This window comes from Dermochelys coriacea, chromosome 4 (genome assembly GCF_009764565.3).
Source record: "Dermochelys coriacea isolate rDerCor1 chromosome 4, rDerCor1.pri.v4, whole genome shotgun sequence".
Lineage (NCBI taxonomy): Eukaryota > Metazoa > Chordata > Testudines > Dermochelyidae > Dermochelys > Dermochelys coriacea.
The window spans coordinates 19,888,544-19,914,921 of NC_050071.1; the positions used below are offsets into that span (position 1 = coordinate 19,888,544).

The 26,378-nt window shown below is 39.5% G+C and overlaps 1 protein-coding gene across 23 annotated transcripts in view; it reads right to left on the reverse strand.

Moving 5' to 3' along the window:
- Positions 1–26,378, reverse strand: part of MAPK10 (mitogen-activated protein kinase 10) — a 250,225-nt gene that overhangs the window by 219,962 nt on the left and 3,885 nt on the right. For all 23 annotated transcript variants that reach the window (XM_043512440.1, XM_038398766.2, XM_043512438.1 and 20 more), the window contains one exon: positions 25,637–25,745. The gene's annotated coding sequence lies outside the window, so the exon portion shown is untranslated. The remainder of the gene's footprint in view (positions 1–25,636; positions 25,746–26,378) is intronic.

Sequence of the window (26,378 nt, forward strand, 5' to 3'; positions counted from 1 at the left end):
TGATTAGGCCCTATGATGGTATCCCCTGAATAGATATGTGGACAGAGTTGGCAACAGGCTTTGTTGCAAGGATAGGTTCCTGGGTTAGTGGTTCTGTTGTGTGGTGTGTGGTTGCTGGTGAGTATTTGCTTCAGATTGGGGGGCTGTCTGTAAGCAAGGACTGGTCTGTCTCCCAAGATCTGTGAGAGTGATGGGTTGTCCTTCAGGATAGGTTGTAGATCCTTGATGATGCGTTGGAGAGGTTGGTGATGGCTTATCTTAAGTGATCACTCTCCTTACAGTGTGTATGATAAACCCATTGTTTCATGTTCTCTGTGTGTGTGTATATAAATCTCTCCTCTGTTTTTTCCACCAAATGCATCCGATGAAGTGAGCTGTAGCTCACGAAAGCTTATGCTCTAATAAATTTGTTAGTCTCTAAGGTGCCACAAGTACTCCTTTTCTTTTTGCGAATACAGACTAACACGGCTGCTACTCTGAAACAAGGGGAAAGTGACACCTGGTGGATAGAGAGAAATCAGCAGGCCACATTTTAAACAATAAACAGGACAGGAGGCTCGGGGGGTTGTTTTTATTAGAATGCTAAATGCTCAGTGCATAGGAACATGATCTGGAAACATTAATTGCTACCAGAACCCGCATCTCTGGAAGAATATGAAAAACTCTGAGTGAGTTGGGTAGTTTTCTGCCCCTCTCCAGGACAAGAAAGAGTAACCACTCATTTATAATAAGGCACCTCTACAATCAACTATCAGAGAACATGAGCATGGGAATCTTGCTATGAGCTGAAATTGAAGGTAGGCAGATTTGCCCATCTAGATTGCACGGTATAGCCATCAACTGGAAATCCTGCTGACGTTTTTCAAAGATGTGATAACCCAGACCACTGGCCAATGGGTCTGTGAACCCCTCTGTGTGGAAGATTTTAATTGTGCCCTTGTAATCACCAAAAGAATTTATTTCAAAAGCCCAGCTTCTGCTGAAGGGTTTGTAGCCACGCTGAATGCTACACACACATTTTCTGGGAATTCTTCCACATCCAGACATTTTGGTTACAAACAACAGTTTGCAGAAAAACTTTGGCATACATTGTATTCTGGGAGAAAGTCCCTCAAGCCTTCAAATATACCAAGAAGATCTGCAAAGAAAGGCAACACCAAAAAAAATCCAACAGTTTGCCATGTGGCTAAGTAAAATACAAGGAAGATGAAACATAAAGAGACCATAGATCAGCCAATCCTAAAATTGGTTAGGAACATTAGATGAGAGCCACTGAGCTAGCTGTATCATAGAAGAAACAAAAACAACAACATGACCTGAAGCTCAATCAACACTATTAACTAGAAAACACCATCTTTCAATTATACACTAGATAAAAAACATCTACATATAAACACTCATGTCCCTATCTACATATATAAAACATAGTCATTACTAATGGAACTCCGTGTATAAAAAAAAATGGAACTACTTGGAAAATTACTATGGCTGAACAAGATACACCTACCACCAAACAACGATTTTCCACATCTAAAAACACAGTATATGTAAACGTCCCAATAAAAACACAAACAGTTCATAGGAAAGAAACAAACAAACAAAAAGACTCCTTTTCAGTGTTGTCAAGTTGCCAGACCTACATGGAGGAGACAATCAACCATGTAAGACAGAATCTTATTTCAAAGCTTGCTATCTTGATAAAAAAAATGTCATTTGAGACTCAGTAAACTGCACAGCTGCATTCTTTAATGTCTATTGAAATATGGTGAATGATTTGTGATAGTTCTACATTTGTCTGACATTTATAATGTCATTCAACAAGCCAATTTTATTAGGATGTAGAATAAACGTGCATTCACTGTACTTCCGTAGATGATCTGAAATTCTTATTACCCCCTTAGGCTTTTCAGAAGAAGGAGAGATTAATTGGTCCATGTCTTGATGTATAACAGTTGGAATGGTTAAATCTTGCCCTTGTATGTTCTCCTTAGGATGTAGCAACACCAGGGTATTAAAACTAGAGATAAATGTTCTGGGTTGCTTGTTTCTAGCTTGTGGGACATAGTTCATAAAAGCTTCCACCATATCAGGTTCACTTTGAATTTCACATTTGCAGCAAAACACCAAGTGAATCCCAAGTAAATAAGCCACACTGTATTGGAAATACCTGGGACCTGCCACAGCAGCATAAAGGCAACCTAGCTGAGCTCCTCTGCCCACCACCATTCCCTTTGGATTTAGCACAGTGTCCCATCCTCCACTCTGGGGAACCCCATGGGGCAGGAAACCTCCATCTCCCAGCATCAGAGTGGGAGTAAAGAGACACAGCCAGGCCATTTGCATCCCAGACTCTCTCTTCTTGCACCCAGCACATGGCCCCAGAGGCCAATCCCCTTATCTGACATAACCACATTCTCGTAGCAGCACTTGCTGTAGTTAGTCCTGTAGCTCAAGTGATAAGCTGTGGTGTTTAAGATTCAGGGTTCAAACCCTGCTGATAATGCATGACAAGGAGTTGCCCAAAATGGCATTTGTTTTTCTCTCTTTTCCTTTTAAAAATCTAGGAAATTGCATACAAAAAACTATGTTGAAAGAAAGTTACTTAGGTTGCAAAGCCAAAAGTTAGGAAATGTCAGATTGTCAGATGCCTGTGTTACTTTGTGCATATGCATTATGAAAGAGTTTTTAATTACATTATCACATACTTTTTTCCACCCCACAGAATCCATGCCTCATTTAGCAAGCAAGAATGGACACAAAGGGTCTAAATTAAGGTGGAACCAGCTAAAATAAATCTTAACTTTTTCCTGACTTTGCAACCTAAGTAACTTTCTTTTAATGTAAGGATTCGGGGGAGGGGGTAAAGAGAGAGAGAAAATGTGCATGGTGCAGGCATGTGTATAAATTCACTTTGTACAAGTACTGCAGTGCAATCTCTATTATAAATTGCACTTTCACAGAAACAGGTTTTGGGTTTTTTTTTAAACACAAAACTGCACTCAAAACGGAGGCAATATATAACTTTAGAGCCTACAAGTCGAAGCACGAAGAGGCATACAAATGTTTCGCATATCTGGCCTGTAAATACCTTGCAACACCGGCTACAACAGTGCCATGTGAATGCCTGTACTCACTTTCAGATGATGCTGTAAATAAGAAGCAGGCATCAGCTCTCTTTTTAGTGTAAACAAATTTGTTTGTTTTAGTGACTGGCTGAACAAGAAGTAGAATTGGACCTGTATGAGGTGAATTGAGAAATACCATTTCTTTTATTTTTTTTAAAGTGCAAATATTTGTAATAAAAAATATTAAGTGAGCACTGTACACACACTTTGTATTCTGTGTTGTAATTGAAATCAATATATTTCAAAATGTAGAAAAGCATCCAAAAATATGTATAATAAATTTAAATTGGTATTCTAGTATTATTTAACAGTGTGATTAAAACTGTGATTAATAGAGACTTGTTTTTTTAATCTAGTTAATTTCTTTTGTGTTAATCGCCTCCATTAACTGCAATTGATTGACAGCCCTAAAAGGTACTCATCTTGAGTAAGGCAAGTGCATGTGTATGCACTTAATTGTGTCTTTATCCTCTCCTCTAGATGCAAGTTTTGACATTTTGGCTCGTTATCTAATCAATACTTGTTTTCTTAAAAAAAAAAACACTAGGGCTATCAAGCGACTAAAAATATTAATCAGGATTAATCGCATGATTAAAAAATTAATCATGATTAATCGTGCTGTTAAATATAATTCCATTTATTTATATATTTGTGGACGTTTTCTACATTTTCAAATATATTGATTTCAATTCCAACACAGAATACAAAGTGTACAGTGCTTAGTTTATTTTTTTTTACAAATACTTGCACAGTAAAAATAAGAAATAATAGTTTTCAATTCCCCTCATTGCAAGTATTGTAGTGAAATCTCTTTATCATGAAAGTTGAATTTACAAATGTAGAATTACATTAAAAAATAGCCCTGCATTCAAAAATAAAAGTGTAAATCTTTAGAGCCTAAAAGTCCACTCAGTCCTACTTCTTGTTCAGCCAATCGCTCAGACAAACAAGTTTGTTTACATTTGCAGATAATGCTACCCTCCTCTTATTTACAATGTCACCTGAAAGTGAGAACAGGTGTTCAAACGGCACTGTTGTAGCCAGCATCACAAGATATTTATGTGCCAAATGTCCTCAAGATTCAAATGTCCCTTCATGCTTCAACCACCGTTCCACAGGACACGTGCCCATGCTGATGACGGGTTTTGCTCAATAACGTTCCAAAGCAGTGCGGACGAATGCATGCTCATTTTCATCATCTTAGTCAGATGCCAGCAGCAGAAGTTTGATTTTCTTTTTTGGTGGTTAAGGTTCTGTAGTTTCCACATCAGAGTTATGCTCTTTTAAGACTTCTGAAAAGCACTCTCCACACTGAGTCCCTCTCAGATTTTGGAAGGCACTTCAGATTCTTAAACCTTTGATCGAGTGTTGTCGCTATCTTTAGAAATCTCACATGGGTACCTTCTTTGTGTTTTGTCAAATGTGCAATGAAAGTGTTCTTAAAACAAACAACATGTGGTGGGTCATCATCCGAGACTGCTATAACATGAAATATATGGCAGAATGCAGGTAAAATAGAGCAGGAGACATACAATTCTCCCCCAGGGAGTTCAGTCACAAATTTAATTAATGTATTATTTTTTAATGAGCATAATCAGCATGGAAGTATGTCCTCTGGAATGGTGGCCGAAGCATGAAAGGGCACACAAACGTTTAAGGTATCTGGTACGTAAATACTTTGCAATGCCGGCTACAAATTGCCACGCAAATACCTGTTCTCACTTTCAGGCGACACTGTAAATAATAAGCAGGCAGCATTATGTCTCGTAAATGTAAAACTTGTTTTCTTCACGACTGGCTGAACAAGAGGTAGGACTGAGGTGGATTGAAAAATACTATTTCTTTTATCATTTTTAGAGTGCAAATATTTGTAATCAAAAACAACAATATAAAGTGAGTACTGTATACTCTGTATTCTGTGTTGTAACTGAAATCAATATATTTGAAAATGTAGAAAAGCATCCAAAAATATTTAATAAATGTCACTTAGTATTCAAGTATCGGGGTAGCAGTGTTAGTCTGTATCCACAAAAACAACAAGGAGTACGGTGGCACCTTAAAGACCAACAGATTTATTTGAGCATAAGCTTTCGTGGGTAAAAACCTCACTTCTTCAGATGCATGGAGTGAAAGTTACAGATGCAAATATAAATATACTGACACATGAAGAGAAGGGAGTTACCTCACAAGTGGAGAAACAGTGCTGACAGGGCCAGTTAGATCAGGGTGGATATAGTCCACTCCCAACAATAGATGAGGAGGTGTCAATGCCAGGAGAGGCAAAGCTGCTTTTGTAATAAGCCAGCCACTACCAGTCCCTATTCAAGCCCAAATTAATGGTGTTAAATTTGCAAATGAATTTTAATTCTGCTGTTTCTCTTTGAAGTCTGTTTCTGAAGGTTTTTTGTTCAAGTATAGCTACTTTCAAATCTGTTATAGAATGTCCAGGAAGACTGAAGTGTTCTCCCACTGACTTTTGTGTGTTACCATTCCTGATGTCTGATTTGTGTCCATTTATTCTTTTACGAGGGACAGTCTGGTTTGGCCAATGTACATGGCAGAGAGGTATTGCTGGCACATGATGGCATATATAACATTAGTAGACATGCAGGTGAATGAGCCTCTGATGGTTTGGCTGATATGGTTGGGTCCTCTGATGGTGTCACTAGAGTAGATATGGAGACAGAGTAGGCAACGAGGTTTGCTACAGAGATTGGTTCCTGAATTAGTGTTTCTGTGATGTGGTGTGGTGTATAGTTGCTGGTGAGTATTTGCTTCAGGTTGGAGGGCTGTCTGTAAGCAAGGACTGGCCTGTCTCCCAAGGTCTGTAAGAGTGAGGGATCGTTTCCAGGATAGGTTGTATATCGTTGATAATATGCTGGAGAGGTTTTAGATGGGGGCTGTACATGATGGCCAGTGGTGTTCTGTTATTTTCCTTGTTGGGCCTGTCCTGTAGTAGGTGATTTCTGGGTACCCATCTCACTCTGTCAATCTGTTTCCTCACTTCCCCAGGTGGGTATTATACTTTTAAGAATGCTTGATAAAGATCTTGTAGGTGTTTGTCTCTGTCTGAGGGATTGGAGCAAATTCGGTTGTATCTTAGGGCTTAGGGCTGTAGAGAATGGATCATGTGATGTCTCCTGAATGGAAGCTGGAGGCATGTAGGTAAGTATAGCAGTCAGTAGGTTTCCGGTATAGGGTGGTATTTATGTGACCATCACTTATTTGCACTGTAGTGTCCAGGAAGTGGATCTCTTGTGTGGACTGGTCCAGGCTGAGGTTGATGGTGAGATGGAAATTGTTGAAATCTAAGTGGAATTCTTCAAGGGCCTCCTTCCTGTGGGTCCATATGATGAAGATGTCATCAATGTAGCGCAAGTAGAGGAGGGGCGGTCGGGGACGAGGGCTGAGGAAGCATTGCTCTAAGTCAGCCATAAAGATGTTGGCATACTGTGGGGCCATGCGGGTACCCATAGGAGTGCCGCTGACTTGAAGGTATAAGTTGTCCCCAAATCTGAAATGGTTGTGGGTGAGGACAAAGTCACAAAGCTCAGCCACCAGGTGTGCCGTGGCTTCATCAGGGATACTGTTCTTGACAGCTTGTAGTCCATCCTCATGTGGAATACTGGCATAAAGAGCTTCTACATCCGTGGTGGCCAGAATGGTGTTTTCAGGAAGATCACCAAACTTAGTATTCAATTGCTTAACAGTGTGATGAAAACTTCAATTAATTGTGATTAATTTTTTTAATTGTGATTCAATTTTTTCAGTTAATCGTGTGAGTTAACTGTGATTGACAGCCCTAAAAAACAACAACACTTCCTGTGGGCTTTGTTCTTACATCTTTACTCAATATTAAGCTGTATTTTATTTTGTAAGTGTTGCACTGATGAGTAATTGGACTATTTGCAAAGTACGGTCCAGTCTCAACATTAGTAAGGAAGACCAAACCAAGCCCTTTATGACAGCTAGATAAAAAGCAAAAAAAATGCCTGATCTGAGACTTTATCTGAGTTTATGACTGTGTCACTGACTTTGCCTTTTTGCAAATGCAATGCACTTGTTCCGTTTGTGGTGGAAAGTTGCTGGCTTTCACTTATATGCCAAAGTGACTTGATAAAGTATGCACGTTGCTGATAAATGAGCATGGCATATTGACTTTTGCATTAGCGACTTTCATGCACACTACATAAATACTGTGATGACATTTGTAAAAATATCAGCAAGCAATACCAAGGGGGAGCTTAGCTTTGAAATTGCTATTAGTTTGCAGATACAACGAAATGCTCACTCCCCTTCCTCCCTCCTGGCCTTTAACACTCCAGGTGGCTTTCACTTCCCTGTGTCACTATTTATGGTAGCTTGCTTTCTTTTTTTATTCCTCATTGTATAATTTAGGTTTTTTCCCCTAGGGAAGGATTCCTTTCCTGCTGTGGAATGTTTTTCACAGAGGCAGCTTTAATTATTTACTCCATGTATCCTGCTGCAGTGCAGGTTAGAACATATTTCTTAAGGTAGTTGGCTATGTACGTTTCCTGTGCATGTAAACAGAAAGTCAGAGGGTTGGGCTTCAACTTTATTTATTTATTTTAAGGCACTTGTGATTTGTATCCCTTTGCTTAATGCCAGAAAGGCAAATGCCTCCCTCAGCTAACATGCAGCTGTTTTTGACTGTCTTCTTTTACCGCTATATGTCCTTCTCATGGACACATGAAGCCTGAAACACAAGAAAGTGTAACATGCGTGGGGTCTTCAGAGAAATTTAAGGCCCAATCCTGCAAGGTGCTGAGCAACCCCAGCTCCCACTAGCTCTAGTGAGAATTGAGGACATTCAGTATCTCTGAGGATTAGGTTGTTAGAGTGCTGCCGGGAGAGAGAATGTAAACGACCTGACAGTGGGTCTGAAAAAATAGCAAGCCTGAGCATAAAGGCTTTATTCTGAGGAAAATAAGTCTTCCTCCTGCAAAGCACTCAGCACCTTCAAGATCTAAGATGTTGTGGCCACTCAGTAGCTCAGGATCTAGCCCTGTGGTGCTAAATCACAGCTGGGGTAAGGGAAGAAATCCTCAACCTCAGTATGTGCCTCAGGAGCTTCTAACCCAGGCAGTTCCTGAAGGGTATGTGGAGGAAGTAGCAGATGCAGCCTAATGTCCCTCCAATACAAGAACATGGATTTTTTTTTTTGCTTACACACCCATAAGCCAAGTCCCCAGTGTACCCTCTTTCCTTATCTCCCTGTTCAAATGCAGAGACCTCCTCCATGGCACAAAGTGGACTGCACGTTACATTTGGCTGTCCACCCCACTTGTGCAGCGAAACACCATAGCTCTAGTGTATCTGGCATTATATAGGCATACAGCCCATTCAGAATGTGACACTATAATCAGGGAGACAAGGAAGTAGGAGGTATCAAATAAAACAAAGTATTCCAAATAAACTGAAGTACACAAACATACACAAACAGTGCAAATTTTCATTCCATTAAACATGAAAAAAATTATAAAAAAAGGAACAGCGTACTTTAAAATGGGCTTCTAGTACTTCTACAAAATAATCTACTTCTGAGGAGGTTATAGACATCACAATGAAGGAATTAAGCAAAAACACGCAAATATCCTGAGGTAACAAATGTGACAGAAGATATATCTCAACAAATCCTGATGTTTCCTAAATCTTCTGTAAATATGCTTACAGAACATAAATTCTGCCACTTATACAATATACATAAATGCAAATAAAACAGACTCAACTTCAAACAATGGAAAAATCCCCCCCCCATCCTTTCAAAGCTTCTCTGAAAAGACAAATCACCATAAAAACTGCTTAAATTCCTTAACTATCTGAGGCCAAAACAATGACTCTTTAAAAATCACATCTGCAGCAGAGTGCCTGTCCCACTTGCTATCCAAAATTCACTTTGTTTTGAGATGACACTATGGCTCCCAGGGGCATCTTCCCAGGGGAAGTTATACCAAAGGAAACACTTCACACTTAGAACAAAACAAAAATAAAAAACAAAAACCCAACACCACCTTCTCCTGATCTACAGGAACAGATGCATAAATAGATGTTCCCCAGTACGAACCAACAATAAACCTCTGCAAACAGGATTCCAGTGTAGCTGAGAGAGAGATTCATTCTCTACAGTGTTTCAGTAGAACTAGAACCTGTGCTAGATTTCAAAGGCTAAAAACCATGGCTTAAAAAGAAAAAAAGATGTCTGGATCCATTATGGGAAAAGAGCACTGGATGCAAAATTTTCTCATGTCTTCTGGGATTCCCACAAACTATCACATTAACAGCGGCCTGGCCAAGAGGGCTGGGGGAGAAGGTGCACTGTTTTTCTGAGGTGGGATGAGCCAAAGTCCGGGGGAACTCCTACACCATCTGTAAGGTCCATTTATCCTGTGCTCACAGAAGCCTCCTTATGCTTTTGAGGAGCACACAAAGGGGTTATGCAGTACTGCTAAGGGACCCCGCAACCAGTGAGCCTTAAGTCCTTTTTTTATTTTTCTGCAAGATACCATTTTACACTGCCACATTCCCAGTGAGGTGCCAGTGGGTCACCTCTGTGTATCATTGAAGCTGTAGCACTGACAGCTGTCCTGAAATGGAGGAAGCACATAGGCAGCCTCCCCATTCTCCTCCCTCTTCCTACCCTTTTGTGCCCTAAGCAACAGTGTATCACAGCACAGTCCCTGAGCTTGGGGGAGTTCAGGGGCTGCCTCTTCTGTTAGTATATGTTAGTATATCGGATCCGATGAAGTGAGCTGTAACTCACGAAAGCTTATGCTCTAATAAATTTGTTAGTCGCTAAGGTGCCACAAGTACTCCTTTTCTTTTTGCTTAATTTCTGTGGCTCAGTTCCACATTTGCAAGGCGAGGATAATCATCTTTCCTTACTAACAGAGATAGAAGGATAAATGCATAAATATGTTGGAGGTGCTCAGAGATTCTACTGATGGAGGGCTGGCTATTTAAGCAGATAGAGCATCTCAGTGTCAGTTGAGAAGGATACCAAAAATTTGTTTCCTCTCCTCACGTTCTACTCACTGACATGACTTCCCACTGCATCAGCTATATGAACAGAATACACCTGCTCACACTGATAAACTATAGGTCCAGCCATTCCCCTCTTATAGAAAACTCTGCAGGTGGGGAAGCCTCAGCTAGAAAGCCCTCAAGGTTCTCCTCAGAGTTTCATAAATAAAGTAGGGAGCAGGTACGGCCTCATGGAGAAGACAGAGCAGAGTTCTGGATACCTCCTGTATTCTAAGATCTACAAGGAAAGCAGAGGGACAATCACATGGATGCAAGAACGCTTCACACTAGTGGAAAGATATCCTCACATATTCACTGTACTACAGTCTCCTGAAAAAGCCTGGGGCTACTAGCTGTCTCTTTTGTCCCCAACAGCCCTCCTTGAGGGCCAACAAGCATGAAGGGAGAATTAGTACAGCTGCTAGCAGCGTTAACGTCCTCTTTTCTACAGTCATAAGGGGAGCACATGCAGAAGGCAGCTGCTACCAGGCTTCTGCTTCTCCCTGAACCACCTGCTCTTTCCCAGAGAGTTCTGACCAAGTGGAGTCAACATGAAGGAGCTTCTCTAGTGTTCCAAGGAAAAAGGGAGCATGCACCAGAGCTTCAGCTCCTCCCCTTCCAAACTCAGACCTTTTCTAACTCCACTTTTTACCCCTTCCACATCTTTATGGCACATGCCTTTATTTCCATTCAATTACGTTAATTTAAGACTGAGTGGGAAAATTGTCAATCGATTGCTGAAAGAGAGAGACAGTCTTACACAGGATAGTTGGCATGTGTGCTATTGAAAAAGGTCATTATTAGGTGACACCTTATCCGAGCAACAAGGCTCAGAGCGGTAAAAGAACTATACAGTAGATTCCCACAGAGAGATGGGTAACTTAACCTTATTTTTTTCTCTTTCTTTTGAAATACTTTAAAAATATGAAAGTGTAAATGAGGCAATAAACAGCTATTTCTGTGTGTGCTCATTACACATTGCAAAGCTCATGTATCCCCACCTCCAGGAATCATCAATAGCAGGAATTGTAAGGATGTGGATTTAATAGAGGAAGAGAAGTACGAGTTTTGAAGTTACCTGGATTACTATGGTAAATTACATTAAATTGTACTTCTTCATCAATAGAGTTATTTAAGTTATTTCCAGGGTGCATAGAGCAGATATACAGATTCCTTTTTCTAGCATTTCTAGGAATCTCAGTGAATATATCCCATACACATAAGAACAAATACATGTATTCAGTTAATTTATTTCAAATCTGATATATTGTGGGAAACCTGAATGTGCAATAAAAACCATGGCTTTTTTTTTTCTTTTTCTTTTTTTTTAAACTTAGCAAGCAAGACAATCCAACAAAAATAAACAATCTTAGTGCTCCATTATGATAGAAAATTAAGCCACACAATTAAACAGAATATCAAATAATGCAAAACACTGCACATGTGCAAAGAGGCCTAATTCTGTGGCTCTGAGGAAACCATTTTGAATTCCTTGAACTTAGTGTCTGAGATCTCAGTCAGAACATTGCAACAACATACATTAGTTGTATCATTTTGTTTTACACTGAATAATAATATTTATTGAATGTAATATACAGAAGTCACCATTATAATATTGATATTTGCCATTCAAAAGCAATTAAGTACAGGAACCACAAATACCGGTAGTACTGAGGCAACACTAACCACTTTCCAATGGCAAATATCATCACTTCATGACCGTCTCTACTCTTTTACTAAATAGGCCACACCCAAACAATAGAATGTGTTCACATCATATATTACAATGAAAATATTTAATTTTTATATATGAGTTTACCATTAACTCATCCAATTATAAAAGACCTAATTATTAAAACTGAGTTTTGACAACTTATTGCACTTCTGATCTAAATGATCCTTTTTATTGCAAAGATTCTTTTTAATGTAAATGGAAAGAAATCGCTCTAACTTACTGCCTATCATTGACGATAGGATACCAACTTGAGTGTGTTTACACCATTATTTATTATTCATGTATGGTAATAGAGGGGAGAAAATTATATTACTGCACCTGCAGGAAGTCTAGCAAGAGGTACTATTCACTGTGAATGTAAATGCAATTGCCATTTTATATGTGGTAGATGAGATTTAGGTGTGGTCAATAGCATAAAACTCTCCATATTCCAATAAGACTAACATTATTCATGTAATGTTTCCGTATTAATCCAACATAATAGTGCAATAAAATAATGCTATTTTTAAGATTAATTCTACTTTCCTCTTTGTTCATTTAGAACACAGAATGCAACTCAGTCACTTAGTTATCTTCCTGTGTGCTAGTCCATTGAAACAATGGTTCTCAACCTTTTCCATTCCACAACTCTATGTTACAACACAAAGAAGGTTCAGGGTTCCCCTCTATGAAGAAAGGAAGGGATGTCATGTCCCCTGTACCTATTCCCAACCCCCAGGTTGAGAATCCAGGCATTAGAGTAATAATACTGCTTCAAATTTTGAAAGTGGATAACAAGTAGAAACCATTAGAGTGTTAAATGCAGATGCATCACATAACAAAAGGGGATAAATTAAGATAATTCTCCAGAATTAAAATAATTCTACAGTCCCCTTCATTTTTTCCTTTTTCTCTTCCCCTTCCACCCATCTACTCGATGAGCAAAATTAAATACCAATCTTTACTTTGGATGCCTGAATCTGAAGCCTTATTTTGCAAGAACATCCTGGGGAACTTTGATGGACTATACTATGGAATAATTTTAGAGATAATGTTCCTGGGTGAGAAGCATAGAGGGAAGTGAAGGTAGCTTCACCTTCAACATAGCGTTTGCAACGCCTTGGACAGTGGAACTATTCCAGGTGGTAGGAAGATTTGTTAATCTGTGCTGAGGTTTTCCTCACTCTAGGGAATTTTCAGGTTATTTTGTTGATAAAATTGCTTGGATCTAGATTAATTTTACAGACATCTTTGTGTACACACCCTGTGCCATGCTGGGCACCAGGGAACCAATCGTGACGGTCTGACCCAACATATTTTGGAAAGGAGGATGCCTCGTGATAATTCAAAAGCTGAATGCTACTGCTTTCTTAGAATTTCCATTTGGCATCACTTTGGGCATACATTTTAAAGTAAATAACCATTTTACATTTTCAAGGGCAGATTCAAAAGGCAATTCATCATTTGAGGGTGAAACTAAAAATTAATTTTGAGAGGAAGGGAATGGAAAAGGGAGAGATGAGATGGGACACAGATGGTGTCCTAGAGAGGAAAAATAGCCTTGTTAAGGCACAGGATTGCAAGACAGAACATTTGGTTCCCATGTCTAGCACTTCCTCCGTGAAGAAAGACCATTTAAAATCAATCTGCTCACATACTTGTTTTATACTTACCGGTAATGAAAGGGTTGCGTGTACAACACTTTGACAGTTTCTATTAGAAAGTATCAGATAAATGCCAAGTATTATTACTGCTTTATTATAAAGATTTCAGTGTCACTTGTGCTGGGATATTTGATTTTGTAATCTCCGTGCAAATCTTGGGAGTTTAGCATAAATATTATGCAATTTTATATACGCTTGTGAAGTTTTGGAATACACTCTTAAGGAGTTTAGTAGTATCTTCACTCTTATATCTAAAGACTTTTTAAAAAAAATGTAATGGGACAGATCCTCAGCTGGAGCAGTCAACGAATCTTAATTGAAGACACTCGAGCCACTCCAATTTACAACAGCTCAGAATCTGGCCCAGCGTGTGCATTCTGCTCAACTTTTAACAATATATAGTGATCCTAATAGTTCCAAAGCAATTAATGGAATAGCCATCTTACAGGCAGAATCATTTGTCATATTCATAAATGTAGCAGTTACAGAATCGCACTTGATACATATGCATTCTAGAATCTGAAAGACTGATTCAGATGCTAACTTGTGTAATGGTTTAGACCAAAAAACAATTCTCTTATTCCTGATTTTACTATTTTCCCTTAGTTACTGAAGGCTGGGAGCAGCAGATTAAGGGCTCAATGTTGTTTTGCCACTAATCTCAATAATAGCATGATGAGGCCCTTAAGATGAGGTGCTGTGAAAGCAGCCACAGTGCAAATGTCATTGGCATGTACAGTACATAGCAAGAACAGAATCAGGAGACAGACTTCTCTCTTCAAAAAGATACTTGGCAATGGGGGGAGGGAAGAAAAAGTCAGTAAGCCCACTATGCCTGCTCTTTTCTTTTTCTTTTCCTTTTCTTCTTTTTTTTGGGGGGGAGGGGAAGAGGAGCAGGCGAAGATTAAACAAAATAGAGGGTAGCAGTGTCCTAACAGCTTTCAAAGGAACAGTGGAAGAACTGCTATGTTTCTGGCAGCAGTCAAATTGTCAGTCATCTGAGTATCTTCAGGTTATTTATTATTAAGTGTTCTTTCCTCGGGGGGGGGGGTGAGTAAGTGGCACATGAAGGGCTTGGCAGCATGTGAATCATACAACTGGGCACAAAGAGTTTCAATATCAGCAGCAAGTTCTTTTTAATACAAAATATCATGGACAAGTGCCCGTTTGGAGGTTATTATTCCATCTTTGCGGTTTGGTTAGAGCTTTTTGAAAGTTTCCTTAACTTTCAAGGCATTCACACCAACCATGGCTGTAACATGGGGTCCAGGCCGGGACTTTGGAACAGCCAGAAAACAGAAACTGCCACAGAGAAAATTTCCCAGATCAGACTGGGAAATGACTGTGGAGTTTGATCAGGAACATTTGACTACTCCTGTAGGGTATGCCTGAAGAGCTCACCCAAAGTTACTCAATTTTTATTGTTATTTTCACACAATCAAGTGTTTTTTTCTTACAATTTCAGCTCCTGAAGTCATCTGATTATATGAGAATCTTTTTTTTTAAGCCAAAAGTTCTGAGCCCTCATTGTTATAGAAAAAAAGCTAGAAAACATGATCCAAGAGTATCCTAAAGGCCCAGAAACCAAAAGGCAAATAAACACAATTTTAAAAAAGAAATCTCATGCTTTTTAAGCCAATCTCATGGAGGAGAGAGGAGGCTTAAGCCTTGACCCCATTATTTTTGTTTTAATACTTGGGGTTGACAACACTGTTTTACAATTGACAAGAGGCCTTTGCTACAGATAATTCTGAAGGGCAGAAAGAATATTTTACCAGAGTCACTACTAACATAGGGCACACTGAAGATATTAACATTCAGGGAAAACTATGGGAAAAGCAAGAAGAATCCCAGAAACTTCGTAACTAAATACACCACAAAAGTGATATATATTGGCTTTGACAGTATATATATGGATTCTTGAGCATCTGCACAAGACATTAAAACAGTAATATTAAATTGAAATTAAGGGCCAGATCCTCAGCTGGTATAAACCACCAATATTCCACAGAACTCAATGGAATATGTTAATTTACATCAGCTGAGGCTCTGACCTTACATTTTAGAAGAATGGTGTGCTCATTTGTTTGCATAGAATGGCAGGAGTGACATGAATTCATAGTCGGTAAAGAAACTTTTGAGATCTATTCTATTCTCCAAGGATAAGAAAGGCCAAAGCCAAGTAAATACATCTATGTCTATATTGTTCCCAGGTACACAAAAGGAAAATCAGTGCACTGCGCTACAGGTTTGCTAGATTAGGAAGAATTCATTGCATTTAAATTTTTCTTATGAATGGCTATATAGGTTATTGCCACTACGATAGCCACAAAAGCTTATGGCCATATTTGTATGGCATGAAAGCTATTTCTCTTAATACAATTTGGTAAAGTATAATCAAGTTAATTTTAAATACAATTGTAAATCAAGCATTCATAATGCCATAAAAATATCTATCCATGAACTGATGACTAAAATCTAACCTGAAATTAATGCAGATATTATAATTTTCAGTTAAACTGTGGAACTCTATTTCAGGAAAAGCTCAGAGAGGAATTTGTTTACTAGTTCCAACAACAGTAGCAGAACTAAATGTGTGTGTAATTTTTCTTTTTTGTTGCTTGAGATTTCTATGTTTGGGGATTAAGTATATTTAGATTATCCCAAAATATAAAGCCAAATAATGGATGTTAACTCTTCTCTGCAGTAAGTCATATGTAAACTATTGGGGAAGGGATTGAAAATAAAGGCAGAAGTCAGTAAAAGTGTTCTGTTTAACCTACATTAGAACATTTTGCTTAGGAAAGTAAATAATCTTGAAGAGTTAAATTCTCCTACCAATGACTATTTCTTTTCAGAGACTCTTACGTGTTCAATTACATTTTCAGGAACCTATCTGCATTTTTATTTATCTCAAGAAAGGGGGATAGTTAAAAGTATGGCTAGTAAATCAACTTCAATGCAACTTGAGCAACAGGGATCGGGAAATTCAGAAATACAGGATTATGGATTATTGTGTCTACTACTTTGATGGTTAAGGGAATTAGAAGGTGCCTTACACACCCTTACTCCCTTGCAAGGGCTACTCATATTGTGATTAGGAGCACAGAGAAAAATCAATCCCCATGACGGCGTTACTTCCCCCATCCCCATTAAAGTGGGTTGGGTGTGGGGAGTGATGAGAGACTTGGTTCCACACACATGACCCCACCCTGCTCCAGCCAGCACACCAATGGGAGTAGCTGTGCCAGGTACAGGGCTAGTACTGATTACATTCCTCCTGGAGCAAGGGGGAACCAGGACATGATTCTCAGAGTCACAATCTGATTCGAGTTCTGCTCTTGACGCAATGCACTGCCTATCAGGATGCCACTAGCTTCCATTAAATTTTCATGCAGGCTACAATCTTGCAACCTAATCCATGCAGGTGGAATGTGATTGCAGAAATAATGGCAGAGTTTGGATCATAGGCTACCCTTGATCTTGATATTGCAATAAATGAGAATTCTGCACATGAAGGAAGTAGAATCTGTCCCTTCATTTCCAAGCCAGTGTGAAAGACTGCAATATAGTTACTGAAAGAGAATATGGAAGTTTGAAAAACCATCACCACAATAAAAACAAAAATCTCAACAAGAGTGTCTCAGAAAGCAAAGCAAAGCTATTCAAATTTAGTTCACTCTAGAATGCAAGTATTCCTCCTCAAACTAAGGTCTCCCATTTATTAATACAGCTGACACTAATCTATTAATTTCAATAGGAGCATTGGGTAGCCTAAGGATGCTTGATTGAGACATTAACTATTAATATTCACCCTTTCATTTGCCCTCTGTACTGGCTAGATAAGGTGATGCCCAAGTGAAGTACTAAAGAGTCCCTATAATAGATAGTGATGGATGGAACGACTGTCAACACGAAACCATTTACATGTTTGCTTGGTAAAAACAACAATGCAAAGCCATGGGACTCAACAGCAATACAGGTGGCATTCTACTGGGGCCTATAGGCATTACCCTGTGCTTGGGATATAGTCAGAGGTGAAAGTAAGTCAGTACGGGCCAGTACGCCGTGCCGGACTGGACCGGCTTCCCCAGGCTGGCAATTTAAAGGGCCCAAGGCTCCCTGCAATGGCCAGAGCCCCAGGCCCTTTACATCGCCTCCTGAGCCCCACTGCTGCTACCCCAGGGTAGAGGTGGCAGGGCTCCGGTGGTGATTTAAAAGGCCAGGAGCTCCCAGCTGCTGCTACCGCAGCAGAGTCCCAGACCCTTTAAATCTCCGCCTGAACCCTGGTGTAGTGGTGGCAGCCGGGGAGCCCCTGGGACTCCATTTGCAATTTAAAGGGCCTGGAGCTCCGCTGTGATAGCAGTGGCTGGAGCCGCAGGCCCTTAAATTGCCCCTGAGCCCCGGGGCTCCCAACTGCCTCTGCAACTGGTAGCTCCAGGGGTGATTTAAAGGGCCCACAGCTCCCAGCCGCAGAGCCTTTAAATCTTGATTTAAAGGGCCCGGGTATTAAAGGCCCCACCTCTTCCGGTTGAGGCCATGCCCCCTCCTCAGGACTCCGGTGTACCACTAAGTCTTTTAAGTTACTTTCACCCCTGGATATCTCAACAGGAGCTCAGGAGGGCTTTGTTCCCGAAGCCACCATAATGCCTCAGAAGGGTAATGGCTCAAAGACCTCCCTGTCCCTCCCTCCTCCTTTGCAGAGCCTGTTGCTAACAGGAGCATTAGCCCTATGGAAGAGTCAAAGTACTCCCTCTCAGTCAGGCTGCTGCTCCAGCAGTAAGACATTCTTGCACATAGCTCCCTCCCTCCCTGGCACCCTCATGCAGGGACCAGGCACAATCTGGCCCTCAATGTACCAGCTGAAATTCCAAACAAGCCAACATGAAATTCCAGAGATATGCTGATAGATACAAAAAGAAAAGGAGTACTTGTAGCACCTTAGAGACTAACAAATTTGTTTGAGCATAAGCTTTCGTGAGCTACAGCTCACTTCATCGGATGCATTTGGTGGAATCCGATGAAGTGAGCTGTAGCTCAGGAAAGCTTATGCTCAAATAAATTTTTTAGTCTCTAAGGTGCCACAAGTATTCCTTTTCTTTTTGTGAATACAGACTAACACGGCTGCTACTCTGAAAGCTGATAGATAGTCTCCTTCTTTTTCAGGGGTAACTTAAACACAGATTTCCAAAGAGACAGCTGACAAAAATGGCTGGTTTGATACTTTCCACCCAGTGTAATAATCAACAGGGCCTGAGTAATTACTCTCTGTTTGACTGCCAGTTCTGCAATGCCCATAAATTGGAGATAGATTGTACGGGAGTGGAGAGAGATTTGGGTTTTGCTTCAGATAAAATGAGGCCCAGTCAGGGCCACCTCCCCACAAACCTAGAATTATTCAGGGGCGACTGCCACTTGGTACACTAGGATGCTTTCCCCACCATGTGGGCTGAGGGGCAGAAAATGCAGGGAGGACCCAGCCAGACAAGCTTGCAGAGCAGCTGCACAATCAGCCTAAGTGGGACTGACAGACTGATGTCGTCCCAGTATTTTCTATAGTTTTGACAGGACATTCTCTGTGCTGGTTGGCTGTTTGCTCCAAGACCTCCAGCCCCCTCTGCTGACACTTTCCCCTTCCCCACCCCTATGTGGTATCTAGGTTCTTATACCACATCCACAACTGTAGCACCAGAAAACCACAACCCATCATTGTGTCACCTTTCCATCCCTTACCCTGGTATTATATATGATCTTCTGTTATTGATCTGGAATTTTCTTAAGTGGTTATCTATTCTTTAGGCTCTGCTGTGCACCCTCAAATCAAACTGTATTGGCTGTTGAGGGTTCAGGACAGACTCCCCATATTATTTAAATGGAATTTTGGTGGGTTATGCAGAGGGGCTAAACGGGTCAGAAGTGTAGTGGTCAGTGATCTGAAACCCAGCCTCCAGGTTATGTTATACCAGCGCTCTTGCTAAACTGTATAAATACTGGCTGGCTAAACATTTGTTCCCCATTTTTGGGACATGATCGTGGGAGATTTTGAACACTCCTGCCAGATGGAAATAAGGATGCTTAACACCTCGTAGGCTCAGGTCTTTAAAGAACAGCTGCAAGGATGGGGAGGGTGGGAGGAAATAGCAGTCATTCAATCACATTGAGCTCATTGATTTCAATGGGAGGCATGGGCATCCTGAACTCTTGACAACGAGGCACATCAGATCTTGGAATACACCATTGCCCTACAATTTGACGTAACCTAAGAACTGTCAAACACCAGCGTACAGTATGCAACACCAACACACAACCTAATGTAACTTCACCTTCATTTTATGCTGTTTTTAATCCTCAGTTGCAAAAACAGAATAAGGGGAAACATCTGCCAATTGTGACCTGCAGAAATTTCAGATCCAATGGAATTACTATGGCCATATGGTGAGTTTACATATTGCTGCCATCTTTAGAAATGAATGGAGTCTTGACTCACTCTACCGTTCATCAGCTGCCTTCAAATGACTCATTTGCACATTTGATTTTGGGAGCAAGGTGGTAACTGGTTTTATCTACCTATTTTAAGTCCTTTTGGGACCTTAAAATTGGGGAAAATTCTACCATTGTGTACTGTATATGTTTTATATAGCTTTGATTGACTACAATGGGTGTCATGTGGTCCTGGAATTTCACCAATATCCCCCAAAAAGGCCACAAGTTGCTCACCAGAAAGCATATCCCTTCTTTGTCATTTACACACCTTTGGGGTGTATTTTACACTTGTTCCACATGAAGAATGAGCACAAGATATGACCAAATACCTACATTTCCTACTAGATCACAGCTTCCAAGTGGTCTTTACAACTAGCACCTGTAAGAGACCGATTATTAAAATAAGGACAAAAACTGAGCTTAAAAAAAAAATAAAAAACTCTGCTTTGAATTTTATTTCCCTTTGCTCTTATCAGTTTGCTCTCCTGTTGTAACAGCACACTCTGCAATCCCCATTATAATCAACATTACAGGCATGTGAATCTCTGTGCACTCATGTTCAACGAGCAAATGATAAGAAAAAATGTCACAGTCTGATACCTAGTCACTGTTTTTCAGTCTGTTGTGGATTTCTGAAAGGACATTTTTACCATTTTTTTCTGCTTTTGATGTTGGAGAATGTCAACATTTTCATGATGGGCAATAAATCCATCCAGAAAGTTCATTTAATGGAACATGTTGCATTGCTTGCTTCTATAACAACATAACAAGTTGTGAGGTAAACTTAAATATATCCAAATCCTGTTCAGAAAAAAGACTGGACAACGATTTTCCTAGGTACTCAACTTTTTCTTAAAAAAAAACAACAACAACATTTTAAAATGTCAATAGACAATCACCACCAGTATAATCACAATCCTTTCTACAGCCCTTTAGAAACATTAACTAATATTTATATATGCAACCTAAATCACTAATTACTTGAATTAAAGAGTTCAGATTCTACATTTATTTAGATTAAAATCTCAGATGCCAAATCATTTGCACAAACTACACACACTACCTCTCCCTCTCTCTCTGTCACTACCCTTTGATTTAATTTGATCAGATTAGGCAAGAATAATTGAATAATTTGATCACTATCTAGAAAACATTGCCATTTAATTCGCAAAGAAAAAGGCCAAAGTTCAGATTGAGACAGAAGAAATAAAAGTTGCAGAGCCAATTTGAGGTACTTTAAAGGGGCCCAACTTTCAGAAAGAGCTGAGCACTCCTCTTCTGAATATTAGGTCCCTTTTAGCCTGCCTCATACTGTCAACCAAAAATCACTACTCATTTTTGTAAATTTTGTAATTTTTGGAAATGTTATCCCTCTCCTCAGTTTAAAAATGGTAAAGCTGAGACATAGAGAGGTTATGTGATCTATTCAAAGCCAGAGAGTCTGTAACAACCAACAGTTCTAAGCTCAAACAACTAGACCAAATTTCTCTAATAATGGTAGCAATATTGGGGTAAGATTGTATTTATCACAAATGAGACTCTATTTTGGACTTTAACACAGCCATCATTTTATGTTCCCCACATCCTCCTGGAAATATTTAAAATCCACCTAATATTCTCAAGTGCTGCATTTTTCAGTTGGACAACAGATGTGTAAAAATCACGTATCACCAAACTACACAGTTGATGTTGAGATTATAGATTACATACTGTGTGTGTGTTTATTTATACATATTATTCACGTGCAGCACTGAAAACGCTACACATTTATCTTCTGCTCCAGATTTTCCCTCTAGAGCAGGCAATACAATATGTCCTAGTGTTTTGTGATAATTCTACCAACTTTTGATCTATCTATGCTGCTTTTGGGAGTTCTGTAATCAAAAGTCTGGAAAAACGACAGGCATTCTTTTCTGGTGGGAAGGAGAAGACCAGTGGTTCCCCATTTTGAGCTGGGGGGTTTTGCCAAACCCTTACACATACAAATGACATCCGTATTCTAGGTGACTTTGCATGGAGTTGATTGTATCCCTGTGAATGGAACTTGCTTTTCTCTGTGGCATGCTATACGTTATCATTCATGTTAAAAAAAAATTATTGGTAGTATTTACAACATAGTGACTCAATGCCACTAAGGAAGCAGTGAAATGTCATCTGATAAATGATAGATCTTTCTTCTCAAACTGGGAAACCTAGTATGACTTCATATCATATACCAGCTTTTTGCTACCATTGAAAAAGAACAAGCAAATGCAGACGGATTTTGCTGCCACTAGGGCATCTCACTATACCTCAATTCTGCAACCTTTGCTCACCTTAGAGTAGTACTCTTGAGTGTGATTACACGGAACTTGCATGAACTCAATGAGACAACGCACATTAGTAGGTATTCATGTGGGTAAAAGTTGCACAATCAGGGTCTAAACTTTAAAATCATGCTCTTCTACATGTAAGTATCCAGAATATTTTTACAACTCTCAGCTATGACTCCAGAATGCTGATTTCTGAGCTCCGGTAACACATACGAAGTTTTGAGCTACTCCATATTTATATTGGTGGCTATATCTACACTGCAAGACCGACCCATGGCAACAATTCTCAGTGCCCAGGTCAACTGACTTTGGCAGCTCACACTACACAGCTAAAAACAGCGACATAGACATTCAGGCTCAGGCTGGAGCCCAAGTTCTGAAACCCACCACCCACGCCAAATTTCAGAGCCTGGGCTTCAGTCTGAGCCCCAACGTCATCACGACTATTTTTAGTCCCATATGCTCACGAGGCTTGTGCGTCTGAGTCATTTGACCTGGGTTCTGAGATTTGCTGCTATGGGTCTTTTTTGCAGTGTAGATATGCCCAGGGAAACCAAGATCAGTATATGGCTTACTGTGTTGAACATTTATAGGGATACCAATGAAAAAGAAAGAGCCACTGATAGAATTAAGAGTTTTATACTGTTATGAAATATTGTAAGATACTGAGCTTAAGATTTGTGAAGGATAAGAAACCCTTTGAGGATCTTTTTCAAGGTGAATTGAAAAATACTATTTCTTTTTTTACAGTGCAAATATTTTTAATCAAAAATAAATATAAAGTGAGCACTGTACACTTTGTATTCTGTGTTGTAATTGAAATCAATATATTTGAAAATGTAGAAAACATCCAATAATATTTAAATAAATGCATTTTATTATTGTTTAACAGCACGGATTAATCACAATGATTTTTAATCATGCAATTGATTGTGATTAATTTTTTTAATCGTTTGAGAGCCCTAATTTAAACATATCACTGCTCCATCTCAAAATAAAATAAGAAAACTCTCAAACTTCTGATGAGAGTTTTTTGCAATTCTCCATGAGCAAGCCAGTAAAAATGTCTTCCGGTTAGCGTGTGCATGCACTGATTTGTTGCAAATGGTATCTTATCTGGATGCTACAACCTTTAGAGATGTGACACGCCTTCATTACAAAATCAAAAGCATGCAGACTTTCTGGTTTTCAATACAAACTTGATGTTCAGCCAGATCCATCAAGAGTGTGGTAAGATTCACACATCTTCTGAGTGAATCTGGACTTTTTTCTTAGCAAACTTGGATGAAAACCACACGACTCTGTGATTTCAACCTAAACAGCAGCTTCATCTGAATTTCTCCTTTATTTTTTTTGTGTTTATTTGAAGCTGAAAGCAAAACCCATAGTTTGAGACCAATATGGATATAAGCCAAAGAAAGTTTAGTCAAAGAGAAAGCCTACAAACTCAACCAGCTGAACTTTGCATAGTTCTAACTGCCCGTTCATAGTTTAAGAGCTCTTCTTTGGATTGGAGGAATTCAGACTAGTACATAAGAGGCGTTACAGTGTAAACTGGCTCCCTACTAAACGAAGATGAAGACTGATGTGCTTTTTAACATGGACACAGAATGGCCTGCTCATGATGAAGATCACAAGCCTTGCCTGCCATCCACAAACTTGGAAACCAACACCACTCATTCTTCCCCTATCCCCACCCTTCCTGACCACAAGTACAGCCCCACATTCCATTCAAGAACTTTACTCTCATTAAATATCCATGCATCGGCAACATCAGTATCCAAGTTGCCACACTTCTGACCTGATTTGTAGTACCCACCCAGCACACAGTTTTCCTATTTGAAAAACCACTTTGGGTAAGCAGATTAAAATACTATGCTGAAGACCCCTGGGCTGTTTTTCTTCTCTCACCCTTTCCACTCCCCAAGCAGAAACAAATTGCCTCAACTGCTTGCTATTTCAGGCCCAGCCCATATTCCTTTGCAGCAGCTCTCACCAACAATACTGAGGCCATCCTATCACATTGCTAATTTTATTATTACTATATTAAACAAGTTAGCATAATGCACTGGCTGGCATGTGTTTGTGTACCCCTTTATGCTTCATCTATAGAAGATAAGAGTCTGTTACAGCTCCTAGCTACAGAATCTGGCTTTTTAGCTCAAGCTGAGAAGACTCAGGTCCTCTCTTCTTGAGTGGAGCTTACATTATTCCCCAGGCACAGAGTGGAACACACACACACAGACCATTGGCTTCCACCAAATCACAGAGGATGTGAAGATTTCGCATCTCGCGGAGCTGGTATGGTCCTCAAGGAAAACCACAGGAGATGTAACAACACACAGATCAGACAACTCATCTTGGAGACATTGCAGGTTATACTTGTAGCTGTTGTCAAAGCGGCTAGGATGCAGTTCACAAACCTTTCTGGTCGGCTGGGGGTTAGCTTTGCCAAGTAGCAAACATATGTATGGTAAAAAAAAATAGTTCTGATGTTTTTATAAACACTGGCTCATTTTCAAAAGAAATGTGGTTACTCATAAAATTAAAACATTCATAGGAAATAAAAATCTGGTTTGTGGTAATTTTGGGCATCTCAAAATTAAGTAGGTTTTCCCTCCTGCCATATAATTAAAATAAAGCCCAATGGATCAATTTAAGGAGAGACACACCATCAAGATCAAAATGATATATTCAGAAACCTTCCTTTCCTGCATTACTAATGACACCCAGGAGGATTAGTAAAACTACAAGAACTTTTAAAATCTTATTTGCCTTTCACCATCCATGCTTGCTTATTTATTTTCTGCACTTCACTCAGGTGAGATGGTCAGTTTTACTGTCAATTTCACTTTCTTTTCCTAGTGGTACCAGACAAAAATATCTAAATCCTGCTGCAGCAAACCAAGGAAAATAAGATTTATGTCCAAAAAATCCCATTAAGTACTCCTCATACTGAGATGTATTTAGTCACCTCAGAGTAAAAAAAGATACATACAATAAAAATGATAAACAATGGCATATGCCTATAGTTATATCAAGTCCATAACGCTGCATGGTTTTTATGTTACTACTGTACTGCCTTCACACCACCTCCAAAACTATATTGCCATTACATTCTAGTGCAGCGGTAATAAAGGTTTTAAAAGACAGACTTATAAGGCAGCTCTGTACTCCTGTTGACAAAAATGACTAAAAAGACAGCATTTAAAATTACAGCTTTAACAGCATACATGTTGGCATTAAGTAGTTTTCAAGAGAGTGTGTTGTATTTTTAAAGAATCCATTGCAACTCACCACAGCTTGTGCTATGTCTCATCTATAGGAAATGATTGAGAGGGGTCAACTTCATGCCTGAATTCCCATAGCTGAATCTGGCCTGCTGCTGGTACCAATTTCTAATGCCCTAAACACAGAAAAAAAAAACATTGTATTTTACCTTTTAAACATGAGTTTTTAAATTGACCCCCATGCACAAAAAATGAAGACTAAAATATAAAAGGAAAATCCTCATTAAATTAAAATTCCAACATTAACCCACCATTTTGCATGTATTATTTAAGATTCTTTTGTAATATAATCACCATAGTGAGGGGATTTCTAAGCAAACAAAATAGGTTGCTCATGTATTTGTCACATGATATGGAAGGCTGCTCCAGTCCAATATCAATGAACCCATTAAGGCTTAGGCAAAGTTTTCTTACCATTCATTCAAAATACACACTGCAAGCAGCTCAAAAGAAGATTGTACTGTGACAGCATAATAAGAATAGCACTTTAAGAATCCTTATGTGAAGAGGTTACTCCTTAATCACAGGGGGCAAGTTTTTTAAACCATCTTAAGGTATTGGGCCAAACTTTACACTGACTCACATCCTATGCAGTCCTACTGTAGTTAACATTTAATTCAGTATTTGGCTCCTTAGGGTGAGATCCTGGCCTCTTTTGAAACCAGTGGTGAATTTTCCATTGACTTCAAGGGGGCCAGGATTTCACCCTTGGGGCTTTTTTGTTTTTACCATTTGGTTATATGCCAAAA